Source organism: Hypomesus transpacificus, chromosome 23, assembly GCF_021917145.1.
Source record: "Hypomesus transpacificus isolate Combined female chromosome 23, fHypTra1, whole genome shotgun sequence".
In the NCBI taxonomy this organism is placed as follows: Eukaryota; Metazoa; Chordata; class Actinopteri; order Osmeriformes; family Osmeridae; genus Hypomesus; species Hypomesus transpacificus.
The window spans coordinates 8075042-8088812 of NC_061082.1; the positions used below are offsets into that span (position 1 = coordinate 8075042).

The following is a 13771-nucleotide window of genomic DNA, read 5'->3' on the forward strand; positions in this document are numbered from 1 at the left end:
AGAACGTTCTTAAGAAAATCTTAGCGTTAAGAGCTTCTTAACGAATCTGGGAAACCCGGCCCTTATCGGTTCCCCTCGCCAGTCAGCACGTACATAGCATGGAGTCGACATGGTTAAACAGTCTACCCAGAACACGCTGCAATGAATCCAAAGAGGTGTCTTGACACGTTATAGGAAGGATTGCTTACTGAGGAGAACAGCCAGCCAACCTTGTGTCACAACTCAAGGTTGTGACTTCAGTGACAGAAAAGATGGTCTCAACGGACGAGACGTCCCCAAATGGGACTCATCTAACATGTGACGTTTCACCATTAATCCGAATGCACGACGAGTAGTCTGGTGTGACAATGTGTGTTGTTCAGCAGAGCCTGGCAGCCTGGCCTTGACAGTGACGGTGACAGACATAATGACATACTGGGGCTTAGGGAGCAGGAGGTGACCATGCTGGTGTCCCAGCCTGCCCTCCAGCCAGTGGGTCTTACAGCATGCCTGCAGTCTGTCAGTCAGTCAGTCTGGTTCATGGTAGCTGCTAATCCCTGAGTCCATCTGATCCCCCAGAGATCCCCTCCGACGGCCCAGGGAGTCGGGGACAAGCAGTACCCACAGCACACTCAGAACAGAACCTAACCAGAGCCAGAGCCCACAGTCTGACCCCCCCAGAGCAGAACAGATCAGAATAAAGAAAAAAGAGCAGAGCTGACCCAGAGCACGGCAGAGCAGGGAGGCGTGGAGCAGGGAGGAGGAGACAAGAGCTGGGCATATTGATCTGGGAGATCATTCTAAAACGAAATAAGCTGAAGGACTCTGAAGGACGCGGTAAAGATGTCGCACGAGAGGACTTTCTACACCATGACTCGGATGTAAATATTGAAATAAAGGGATTTCAAGGGATTTAAACGCATGTTACATCCGAATATTACCAATGAAGAAGCAGAGTTGCGTTCGCGAATGAATCAAACGCGCGCAGGTGTGCTGCTTCGTTGAGCTATACGATTTGTGAGTGCACACAGGACGCAGGAAGTATCGCCATGGCACCGTTACACAAAGACAAAACAGAAGATTAAGCAGGAGCAGCGTAACTAGAGCCGAGATCCCAATGAACGGGAGAGCCTTCTCCATCTCCTGTCGAGTGGAGCGCAGGGGAGGAGAGGGGGAGGAGAGGGGGAGGAGAGAGGGGCGGAGAGAGGGGAGGAGAGAGGGGAGAAGGTGAAGAAGAAGAAGCGAGAGGCGAGGAGGCATCTTCACGTGCCACCCTGCGGGGGAGGCAGATGAGACAGCCACCCTCGCCCTGCTTCCCTCTTATCCTCTCCTCCTTCCCCATCTCCCCTCCCTGCTCCAGTAGTAGCTGGGGGTTGCTCACAGCCCTCCAACCCCTGTGCCCCCCCCACCCCCCAGTCTCTGGAGCAGGAGCAGCAGGGAAAGGGAGGGGGGGGGGCAGACGGCAAGCTAGCAGAATCAGTGTTCAACATCAAAGGTGGAGGAGTGGTTGGAGGAAAAGAGTTAATGAGGTGAAATGTCTTCAGGAACAGTGTGATTTACATCTGCTCAGGGAGATGGAACTGTACGAGACACACAGGGATTACAGACGGGCGGCTGTGTAGTAGTGAATACTACTAATTAATAATAAGTAGCCCTGTATTGCATTCTGGACCTTGTTAAAGCGATAGCCTAGTTAGTACCATGTGTATTATTGTAGTAAGCATTGTGTGTCGTTCTATGACGGACTACAAACGAGGTAACAACCATGTTGTGCCGTGTAGTAATACAGGCAGATATTTCAGCATGTGGACGGGTTCAGGTTAGAGAAGGAGGTTGAAAAGGAGAAGGAAGGGAGAGAAGAAGGCCGAGATGGGCGGTGGAAGATAACACTTGGATTATTTAGCCTTGCGTTTCCATGAGCAGCACTGTCTATTCACAGGGACAATGACGAAGCCTAGAAAGAAGGCCCTCAAAGAATCCAGATCATGCAAATGATCCTGAGGCTATCAAGTGACCAGAAATGGCTAAAAATGTGCAATCTCAAACAGACACAAGAGCTGTCAGAATAAAACCAAAGCTCTCAGCCTCTACGCATGAACTCAATTAGAGGCATCATAACCATCAGAGCCAGATCGTTTCCATTGTACTGTAGACTGATGTTGTACGAAAAGAAGCATTCACTAGCCTATCATTATGAGGTGGCCTGTGTGAAACTCAAACAGGCAGACGAGTCGGTACCAGAGTCGATACCAAATCAATGTCTGCATGTCACCGTCGTCAGTCGGCAGTGCTATTTAACGGTGACAGTCATCCGCACGGTGCTGTGTTATGGCCACATGATCAGCCTGTGAGGGTATAAATAGACCCCATCCCAATAACACTGTAAAGAGAGCCAATCAGCTGAGTGGGCCCTATGGGTCAGACATCCCCATTTCGGCTGTTGAGTGACGGAGGGTTATCGATCTCTCAGGTTGTCTCCGTATCAATCCTCATAAGGACACACGGGCACACATCCACGCACGTGTGCGCGCTCACACGCTACTGATAGTCCCAAATCCAGATGGTTGGCCAGCCCTGAAGAGCAGGAAGGAGAGAGTACAGTAGGATCTGAATACAACAGGCAGGCACTGCAGGCTGGCTGTGAGGGGGGGGTGTTTGACATACTAAGCTGATTTTTCCTTGGGAAATAGGGTATAATACTGGGCCCTTGATGAGTCCATGGGTGTGCTGGCATACTTTCCCCGTGTTAGATAACAGGGAGGGGAACACGACACCGCAGGCATCTGCTGGGCAGCAGGCGGTTAGGGACGCGGGCCACTCGCTTGCTGTATCTACTACCTCTGGCATTTCAGAGAGAGAGGAAGAGGAAGACAGAGACAGATGTTTTGGCCGGCGGAGGTCTATACAGCATGTGTAACCATACGGTCACCCTTAAATATCATCTTCTCCAAATGCTACGTTGTAGGAATGGAAGGGGCGGCGCTGTGTTCCGAATCAAATGGTGTTTGGGGGTCCAAATGTAAACACAGCGGGTGAAAGGGAGAGACAAAATAGTCAGGAGTTCACGAGAAGGTATGTGTGTGCCGCAGGAGTGAGGATTCCTCGTCTGTACTGCACAGTGTTTTCTGTTTGTTTGCGTTACTGCGGGGGTAATGGCATCAACACCCCCTTGACAACATTAGCGCTAACAAAAACAAGCCTCGCTCATCCTTGAGCTGAGGCTGACCTCATTCTCGAGATGTTTCTCTGGGGACAGAGAGAGTAGGAGCACAGTAACTGGGGGGGAGTGTGGGGAGGGAGAGGAGAACAAGGTGAGAGAGAGGTAGAAAGAGAGAGGAGCCCGGAGGAAACCTGGGGATGTGGAAGGAGGAGAAGTAAGAGGGAAATGGGAAGGAGTGGGAGGGAGGGAGGGAGATAGAGAAGATAGTTAGTGAAAAGAGGAAATCAAAAAATGATGGAGCATGACAGAAAGAGAGCAATGTGGGATATGAGAGGTAATGAGAAGGATGGAGATGGAGAGAGACGCCAAAGAGCAAAAAGGGAAGGATTGGAAAGCAATAAGACATTCAGGGAGAGAGACAGAAGTAGACTGAGAGGGGTCGGAAGAAACATAAAGAGGGGTGGAGAGAGAGGTAGAGAGAGAGGTAGAGAGAGGTAGAGTGGTGGAGGTGTAGAGATTGAGGGAGATAAAGGCAGAAAGATGGAGGGAGCGAGCGAGCGAGCAAGAAAGAGAGAGAGAGGTAATCCCAGGAGCGCTGTTGGTAAACAATGGGAGGGTAATAAGGCAGGATTTGCACTGGAGCAGATGGCTGCGTGACTCACTCATATCTCTGACAGGGGAATGGAGACACCAGAGAGTTAGATGGAGGGAGATAGAAGGAGACCTAACTTATATCAGGCATGTATAATAGCCCGTTAAGCCCTTTGTGGGTCTCGACTGAAATGTCCTTGGCTCAACACCAGACAACAAACAAATACAGAATCTGACCATGGTCGCTCTCCTATTATTCACCTTGAGGAGACAGGAAGTCTTTCACCAGACCAATCCTTCACAGGGGAATGGTCACTGGTAACAATAGGAGACGTAATAACATCTTGCCATCGAAAAATAAATAAAACAAACACTCAGAACGGGGTGTTCCCTACGCTCTCTTAAACATATTTCCTGCCATTTGTATTTGTGTCCTATTCTGGAGCAGATCAGTAGACCCCTGACCCTGCCTAGGGACTTTCTGTAAGAGCAGATTAATCACAAGAGCAGACACACACACACACACACACACACACACACACACACACATGGGAGGCCCAGCAACAGGGGTACAATTCCAGTGCAAGACTCACACCTTTGTTGTCTGTAACAACCCAAAGAGGAGAGGAGAAGGGTGAGGAGTTGAGGCAAGAAGGGAGGAGAGGAGGTAAGGAGAAGTGAGGAGGAGGAAAGTAGAGAAAGGGAGGTGAGCAAGACAGTAGAGGAAGATCAAAGAAGAGTGGGCAACAACAACAAAAACACCCCCCTCCCTTGGTCTCTCTGGGCCAAGGACAGGATGGTAATGGGCTTACACTGCAGGGGTGAGGAGGAGAGAGGCTGGTGGGGGGGGGGGGCGTACGACGTATAAGGGCGAACAGGGTAGGAAGGATGAGGGAAAGGGACAGGATGAGCAGGAAAATGTTGGGGTGGGGAAGGGATCTGGGACGGGGAGTCAGATGGCTGAGCGGTTAGGGAATAGGGCTACTAATCTGAAGGTTACCGGTTTGATTCCCGCCCGTGCCAAAATGACGTTGTGTCCATGGGCAAGGCACTTCCCCCTACTTGCCTCGGGGGAATGTCCCTGTACTTACTGTATGTCGCTCTGGATAAGAGCGTCTGCTGAATGACTAAAATGTAAATGTGCAACGAAGAGCGACGGAGAGCCATTGATCAACTGTCGTATCTGTTTACAGTAGACTGAGAGCGAGAGAGAGAGAGAGTGAGAGATCTGTATTTTTATCTATTTTCACCTGTCCAATCGCCATAGCGTGCAGTGAGAGGGAATACAGTAGTCTGCTTTTGCGTTTCAAGTTGTGAGGAGAGGAAAGCCTTATCGCTCCCCTGCAGAGCTGAGCTGAGCTACAGGACAGGAGCCTTAATCTGTTTTACCAGAGCTGCATGGATAACTGTCAAATGACTCATCATGTCTGTCCTCTGCAGCATGGCTCACATGCTACATGTGCACAGCACTGCATGTAGGGTGAACATGTATGTTAATCTACACGGTCAACTCTTCAGAACTTTATTTTTTTTCTGGTTGAGATTGAAAAAAAATGGACAGTGACATCCAATGCCGCACATTATCCAGTTTCAGGAGGTTCATTTTACTTTGTCAATTATCTAGCAGTTACAAAGGAGAAGAGAGCTCCAGTGAACCGAAACAGAAGAAAAATGTTTTCAATAGACCGACTTGGACATTTTCCTTGAAGTACCATTTTAACAGACACAAAAGGATGTTCTAGTGGTGGTTGGAGGAGATGAAAATAATATTACAATATTAGAAGAAGATGATATTAAGTGAATAGCAGATGGGAAATCCATAATTACCAGACCCCAGGAAGCCTTCACCGCTGGGCTCTAAACTGATTACCCTCATCTAAACCTCTCTTTCCCAAAATTCTAACCCCTAACCCCCTTCTACCCCGACAGCTACTATGCAAACGCAAGAGTGTCAACGCAATTTATTTTCCAATTTCCTGTGGGGTGATTGACTGTCTTCCTTTCCTTTCACCTCCTCTCTCTCTGTCTTGTCCACTTCTCGTATGCTCTCTCTCTCTCTCTCTCTTTCTCTCTCTCTCACACACTCTGAGCACACCAACTAGCTCTCAAGCGACTTGGTCACCCTCTTACCATTCTCTTTGCCTGCCTTTCCTCTCTCTCTCTCTCTCTCTCTCTCTCTCTCTCTCTCTCTCTCTCTCTCTCTCTTTGTTTCTCTTTGACTTTTTGACTCTCTCACATGTTTCTTCTTTCTCTATGTATCTCTCTGTTGCTCTCTCTCTATGAATATGTCTATTCTTCTTTGTCTCTCTGTCTCTCTCCACCTGCCCCTTCATGCTATCTCGTCCTAGCTCTCAGCAGATGAACTATCTCTGTAAGCCACCATGCTGTGCTGTTTCTCCTCAAGTGGCTTTGATGGGTACGACAGTCTCAGACAGACAGACAGACAGACAGACAGACAGACAGACAGACAGACAGACAGACAGACAGACAGACAGTCTCAGACAGACAGACCGAACTAGGTTTCCTTATGCCTATATCGAGCCAGTCAGGCAGGCAGACCAGCAGACCAGACAGACCAGAACCCATTGGGTGAACCACTGACAGTGCATAAGAACACACTATTGATTGGCCACCAAGTTCATTTGCCAGCCCAATTCATCATGTTGGGGGAATAGGTGCGTGTAGGTGGGTTTGTCCAAGGCAAGGCAGACATACTGCAGTGTGCTCACGAGCAGCTTCCAGCCCACTACCTCTAGCCTCCGGACCCCAGCCCCCAGCCACTAGCCTCTAACCTGCAGCCTCTAGCATCCTCCCCTAACCACCCCTGAGCCTCCAGCCTCCAGCCCCATCTAACACCCAGCCTTTAGGCTCTAGCCTCCCCGACCTCTAGCCTCCAGCATCCAGCTCCCCCCCCCCCCTCCCACACACACACCTGCTCCTGGACATGGTGTTAGAGGGGCAGCGAGGCATGACCGAGGCATGACTGAAGCCGGCCCGCGCCCAGATCATGTGACTTGACTGGAGCAGGATATTCTCTCATTCAGCACTTCTCCATCATTCAGTAGAATAGAGGAACACAGTAACATACCGACCCTGCCAGCGGCCACTGAGGACCTGCCTGCTGCCTGCCCTGAGCTGAACAAACACTGGAAACAGCCCTGGACACCTCGTCTGTCAGATAGCCCACAGAAGGAACCTCACTGTGCAACATGCAAAGCATCACATTTCACCCTGTGTCATCCATGCCATTCACTCTGCTACAAAACCTGGTGAATAATTGATTTCTCAGTTGTCAGAGACTATCCCTCATGTTCAGTTGAATAAATATCTGAGCCTTTAAAACGGACTAGTGTGACTTTAATTTATTTCAGGGGAAAACGTTCACTCCAGTATGCCTGCTATAAATCTAGACTCTGGGTGTCCTTAGGCATATTTACCAGCCACATCACCAACAGTGGGATAACTGCTGACTCCCAGAGCCTACATCAAGTATTTGTGTTTATATAGATTAATATAACAAAATACCACAATCATTCAACCTGAATTAACTTACACCAAAGAGCTCCAGCTGAATTTAAAATCACACACTTATTTCCAAGCCTGCCAGCAACAACAACTGTCATCAAAGTCTGATATCTCGCATTTATTTTATGAAAGAAAACCATAAATAGCTTCCTACGGCAGTAAACAGTCCACACACATTAGATATGAGAGAGGTCACCTCCTGCCTGCCTGCTTACCTTGGTCGTGTGTGTGAACGTATATGGAAGAATCGCTGGGTTATCAGCTCCGCACGGCAGGCAGCCACAATCTCCCTCAGTCTCTCTCGCTCTCCAGTGCTGTAGTACGCTGGCTGTGTGTGTGTGGCGTGAGGTTGAATACTCTAGCTCTCTGGCTGGCTATTGTTACAGGCAGGGGAGCCGCACTGAGCATGCTCCAACTGAACAGCCCTTGCCGTTGGCATGGAAACCGGGAAGCGGCAGCCGTGTGCCCCAAGTGTTCTCTCTCTCTCTCACTTTCTCTCTCTCTCTCTTTCTCTCTCTCTTTCTCTCTCTCTCTATCTCTTTTTCTCTCTCCCTTACTATACACACTTAGCCACACACTTAACCACATACACACACACACAGCCACTCTCTTTCCACATGGTCTCATAGCAAAGCTCAATGGATTTCCCATCCGGTAGCCTCATTCTCCCTCATCTTTCACACACACACACACACAAACACACACACACATATTTCGCACATCATTTATCATTCATTTCATTAAATCACACAGGCTGAGCGATGTAAACTTAAACAGCTGCCTATTCTTAAAATCGTCACTGACAATGAATCTCTATCTAAATCAGCACTTTCCCTAAAGAATAATCAACTCATCTGAAAACCTATGATACAAACCAAGCTTTACCATCTTGTAGCCTGGATTACACTGAGAGCCCCCCCTGTATGAGAGTATTTAGTGAGATGGTGTTGTGTGGTGTAATTACAGTGGGTTTTGCTTGGCATATGGATAGGGCTAATCTGCCTCCAGCTCCTGGTACCACCCAGGCACCCTACTTCCTGTAAGGATCACAGCCAACACAGCCTGCAGCCAGCCAACACAGACAACAGTCATAAGGCTCTGGGTGTGTGTGTGTGTGTGGCCACCACACACCATTTGAAAACAAGTGTCATTGCCTGATCTATGATAATGCTGTGGCTGCATCAATACAACCAGAGCTAAATAGAAACAAATGGCTCCTCCTTGTTTGGGTTCTGCCTTTGTGACTAATCACCAGAGGAAAGTGGAGGAACCTGCGGTCAATATTATCAGCATCCAATACTGCTCCGGCCTGGGGGCTACCTCCACTAAACATAGCTCCTCTGTTCAGGTCAGGCCAGGTACAGCCAGTCCCCATCGACGGGGCCATGCTAAAAGCCTTCATGGTTGAGCTGAGCTCAGGCTGTCAGAGCTCTTCTCTGCTGTGCAACAACTCTGTCGTGTCAGGGGAATCAATGAGAGGATGCATGGAACAAGGAAGTATTAATCAAACGAATCTAAGACATGAATCAAAGCAGGCGTTCGCACGAGACGCGACCGTCGCCAACGCAGCCATCAAAGACCACTTGACACGAATCCACCGACGTGAGTGCAGATGCCTGGTGGGGCACACTGCTGTGTTCACCGGTGGGCACCGGGGGGCCTACAGAGGAGAACCAGAGACATCTGACATGCCCTCCCCCCCGTGGAGCCTGACAGGAGGGTGTTCAGGCAGACCCGGAGCATGAGAGGGCTCTTCGGCGTGTTCCTATCCCACTGGGGGGGGGGGGGGGGACAGGGTTGCAGGTGGCCCTCAACACCAGAGGGAGGACTGGCCGTCCCCTGCCCTCCTCCCGCCCCGCGTTTCGTATATACATCATTGATGAGGGCTCCGCCACGCGCTTAATAATTCATCGGGCCCTCGCTCCGCTCTGCTGTTCGGTGAGTCACGGGCGGCCTTGACGGAAAGAGGGGGGAGGGGGAGAGGGACACCGAGCCAGAAAGGGAGAGGGAGACAGAGAGAGGTGGAATATCAAACTTATCACCATGTCTCTTCTTTTGGAATGTGCGTGGCCCATGACCCAGGGGGCTGCTGGGAGAAGAGGGCACAGCGTGAGAACGACGCTAAATGAGGAGAAGCCTCCTATCTGAGCCGGATGCTGGGAAATCGTCAGAGAGAAGAGACAAGTGTCAATGTCACAGGGGTTTCCCTCGCGCATCCAGACGCACACGCGTGCACAAACGCACACGCGCACACAGAGCAACACAGCACAATATGCAACAGATACAGCAACTGCAAGCACAGGACATAGAAGCAACTGCATTCTATTTATGGAGTTTATATTCAAAACTGTCCATGGCAAAGCGGAATCAGACCGATGAATGTTTACAGTCAGGCCGGACAGCGTAAACCAGAAGCCTTCCTTCCGCTGCATTCTAGAACATTCACCAGCACACAATGGCTAATGTGTTGACCCCCTCTGGGGAGGAACAATGCACTGTTTGTGACCCCCTCTGTTACATGGACATGTTTTGTCATGGAGGGGAGTGGAGGGGTGGTGAAAAACTGTCCAGGGTTCACTGGTTTGTTTTGCTTTGGCTCCAGTACCATGCATAACAACCGCAATGCTACTGGGAGACACAATGATGACCTTTGATGACCAGCCAGATGAGAGAGACAATCAATTGAGGGATGGAGTAAATGTACAAAGGACACAGTGACACAGCTACAACTGAGGAGGTCAGGCTCACATTCAGTAAACATACAGTATATTCATACTATCACTGGTTGGAAGCTATGTTCCCATGTTATCGACACCCCGGGATCGATATCAGACAGAAGAATAGGCTAAACCGATGAACGACTGTATATGACCCATGCAAAGGCCGGCACAGTGGTGAAGACACCTGAACCCAACGGACCTATTCCACTGCTTTGAGTGTCATACAGTCAATCATCCTCACAACACGTACGCTTCGACTGCTGTCGAAAGGCCTCCTGCCCATGACGCTTGCATCATGGGCTTACCCTCCCGTCCACTTTACACTGAGCAGTGTGAGCAGGCAGGGGCAAGGCAGCATGGGAACTGGCCCACATTCCTCAGCAGAGGTGCTGCTTCATTGAGTCATGACAATTGTGTGATTGTCTGTGTGTGTGTGTGTGTGTGAGAGAGAGTGTGTGTGTGTGTGCTCTGAGCATGTATGTCAGCGTTCCAGTTTGGATACATGGAGACGCCACAACTAAGCTAAATTAGAGAAGGCAGATTCCACATCGAAGGTCAGCCAGTGGAACAGATGACATGGATCGAATTGAATTGCTCATAGAGAACTCCAGCCTACGACCCAGAAGATACACGCACACAGACACTAACTCCCCAACACACACACACGCGCACACACACAACAAGCTAATTCTAACCCAGTTTTGATCCGTAGGTATAAAGCCATATTTGCCCAGTACAAATGTTATGGCTCTCGAAGCGGTGGAGGGCCACATCATCCATTACATAAAGCCAGCTCTCTGACCTATATTCTCCGGCTGACACTGGTAGGCACAAGAGCAACGGGGCGGTAGTCCTGCTGTGGCAGTCATAGCTGTCTGACAGTGTGTTGGGTTCAAGAGACCTTCAGACCCTAGGCCCGGGATGCTGATTAAATGTCCTGGCCGTCGAGAGAACATGCTAACACAATCAGGCGACCACAGCAGTACAGTACATCGAATCAGCCAGACAGGCCTCCTGATGGGAACCCATGAAATCCGATTTCCCTTATCAATCCATCGTCCCCGAAGACAGCGAGGGCTTTATGGCTGAAACATGATCGGCCTGGCTCCTCTTTCACTCAGCTACGGCCTGCTAATCAGCCCTGCATGGTAGCCCCTTTCCAACTGATTCCACTGAGCTCCATTCAAGCACTGCCGGACATAATGACATGCAGCCACATCACTACAGCTACGCATGTCCACCGGCTAGACTGTTACCGCTGGGAAATCATGGAGGAGAACCTCGAGGCCAGACAGAATCTGATGGAGTTCTACCCCTCTCTGGAAAATGTCTATTTCAAGCCTGTACTGAACCTCTTCACCAGATAAATACTCGACTCTCGAATCAAGCTTCCACTGTCTAGGAAGGCTGAAATGCATTGTCCTCCACAGTGGAATGCACAGCATGATTCTTATGCTAAACCACCATGGATGGATGAGCCCATTGATTCAGTAGCTACTACACAGATGAGGGTGTTTACAGCCAGATCAATACTGTTCCTGATTCTGCTTGGGCAATCGTCAATATTGCTTATAAGCATCAGTGTAGTATGAGTGAATGTGTATGTGTGGTGGTGTGTATGTGTATGTGTGGTGGTGTGTATGTGTATGTGTGGTGGTGTGTATGTGTATGTGTGGTGGTGTGTATGTGTATGTGTGGTGGTGTGTATGTGTATTTGTGTGCGTCTGCGTGCGTCGGTTGGTTGGGCGGCTTGGCCAAAGCGTCTTCGCTCAGCCTCATCAAGATTCAGACAGCTCCATGTTAATAGGAGGAAGTGCACACCACTTCACAGGCTTGAATATTTATACAACAAAAGGCGAGGCAGGAGAGGTCCTTTTCAGCATGCACGCACATCTTGAGCATTATGATGCAGAGTACTCCGTGGGCGAGCGGGGGTCATCATGACATTGAGCTGGGACCCTCTGAAAGCCACAAGCGAGGAAGAGTCTGTTGAAACAAAGGGGAAATCTACATGCGAGGATGGACCTCATCTCAATCCTATCCACAAGTAAGCCAGACTAAGCAGTTGACGATGACTGCCTTGGCTGAGCCGTAACCAAGATTCCTGTTTGCCAGAACCCTGCCTGAGAGCTGCACAAGGACACACAACAGGGGATAGACCTGCTGAGGAGGAAACCTTGACAGCTGTGAAACAACAAAGCCTGGATGGCTGTTGACACTCCAACACAGAGCAGTGTGTGTAGATAAGCGCGAGCTGGAACGAAATAAAGCGTTGTCGGGCCTTAAAAGCGATAATATTCATTTGAATAAACAAACATCACTTTGAGACAGGCGGTCCTTTGTGAAGTCAGGGACAGCTTACGGGGCAGTACAGACCAGCATGATTACTGTGCCCATTGGGCTTCGCTGGAGAACAAAGAAAACTGAAACGGAACGATGGAAAAATCCGTCAATCCTTCTGTTTGAAGTAAAAAAAAAGAAATCCCGCTTCAGTCATGACAGAACCTCTCTGCTAATGTATGTGAGACACCCAGAGATGTGTCCTGAGGTTCTAAAAGGCCGGTGAGGTTCCTCCCTCTACCCCGGACTGACTTACCCTTTCAACCAGACATGGTCAGGGGAAAGCAAGAGAGCAGGGTACTGCCGATTCAGCTCCTTTGAGGATAATCCCCAGGTTTTACTGTCTAAAATGCAGCCTTGACCTGAATATCAATAGTTGGCAGCTCTACATCTACATTCGACAGTCAGACAGGTAACGGGGGCCGGGCTGCATTCTTCTACACACATTACCATTCGGCATCAGTGTGCAGCTCCCACCACATGCTCACACACACATCCACCGTCAGCCTTCCTCTATAGGAGCTGGACGAATGTACATGGAGAGAATAGCAAAATATAGTATTTTCCCCACTTTGCTCTGAGGAACAAACCCACCGTAAAACGCGTTTTCTCCAATATCTTTCCTGTTTCTTCACTCCACTGAAGTTCTCCACTGGATAATTGCCTTTGGATGGAAAGTAGGGATGTTAAAATGAGAGAGTCGGTCGGGCTAGCCCTGCAGGGCGCCCGGTTAGCCATGTGTGGTGTGCGGTCAGCGTGAACAACCCCGCAGGGTGACTGACTGGTGAGCAGCCATTACCTTTCCAGACACTCAGCCCACAGCCTCCAGTCTACAGGACTGGTGTGGGCTGGGAAAGGGGAGAGCGATAGAGGGGGAGAGAAGGCAGGGGGTCGGAGGAGGAGGAGGAGAGAGATCACAGCAGGAACGACTCTGTATATTTACCCATGGCTACCCTCAATGATGTGGACACAGTGCATACAACAGTGCACACTGTAGGGGAGCTTTTACTGAGGAGCGGGGCTGTGAACTGTCCAGGCACTGTCACTCAGGGAGGGACCGGCTGACGGATGGCCAGGCGGCATCTAGTCTATGGCATGGTACCTGCTTCCCTTCTCTTGGGGGGGAGTCAGACATGCATTGTGCTTTCTTGGTTTAAAAACAAAACAAAAACAAGAGGCTAATACTAGACTAATAGGCCTTAATGGATTTGCCTAGCAATGGGGATAATCACTATGTTGTTACTGGGAGATCAAGGCCATACTGGACAAGGCCATGGGGCTGAATGACCAAGGACAGACGCTGTTGGAACTGTAGGTCCTGTTTCCAGGGCAGAATTGAAATGGAATTTGATGATAGAATGTTATAAATGCAAATTGTGTGATGCGAGTCAAAGTTGCATGGGCGAAACTGTGAAGCAATATAACGTCAGTGGGTGTATCAAACTGTAGCATAATC

The 13771-nt window shown here is 49.6% G+C and overlaps 1 protein-coding gene across 5 annotated transcripts in view; it reads right to left on the minus strand.

The window, feature by feature from the left end:
* si:dkey-91i10.2 (uncharacterized protein LOC555224 homolog) overlaps positions 1-13771 on the minus strand; it is a 34915-nt gene that overhangs the window by 16713 nt on the left and 4431 nt on the right. For 2 of the 5 annotated variants that reach the window (XM_047047526.1, XM_047047521.1), the window contains exon 1: positions 7471-7588. The exons of 2 other annotated variants lie outside the window; for them this stretch is intronic. The gene's annotated coding sequence lies outside the window, so the exon portion shown is untranslated. Of the gene's footprint in view, positions 1-5557; positions 5848-7470; positions 7589-13771 lie in introns of those variants that run through there. One more of the 5 variants, XM_047047524.1, reaches the window with a different exon arrangement.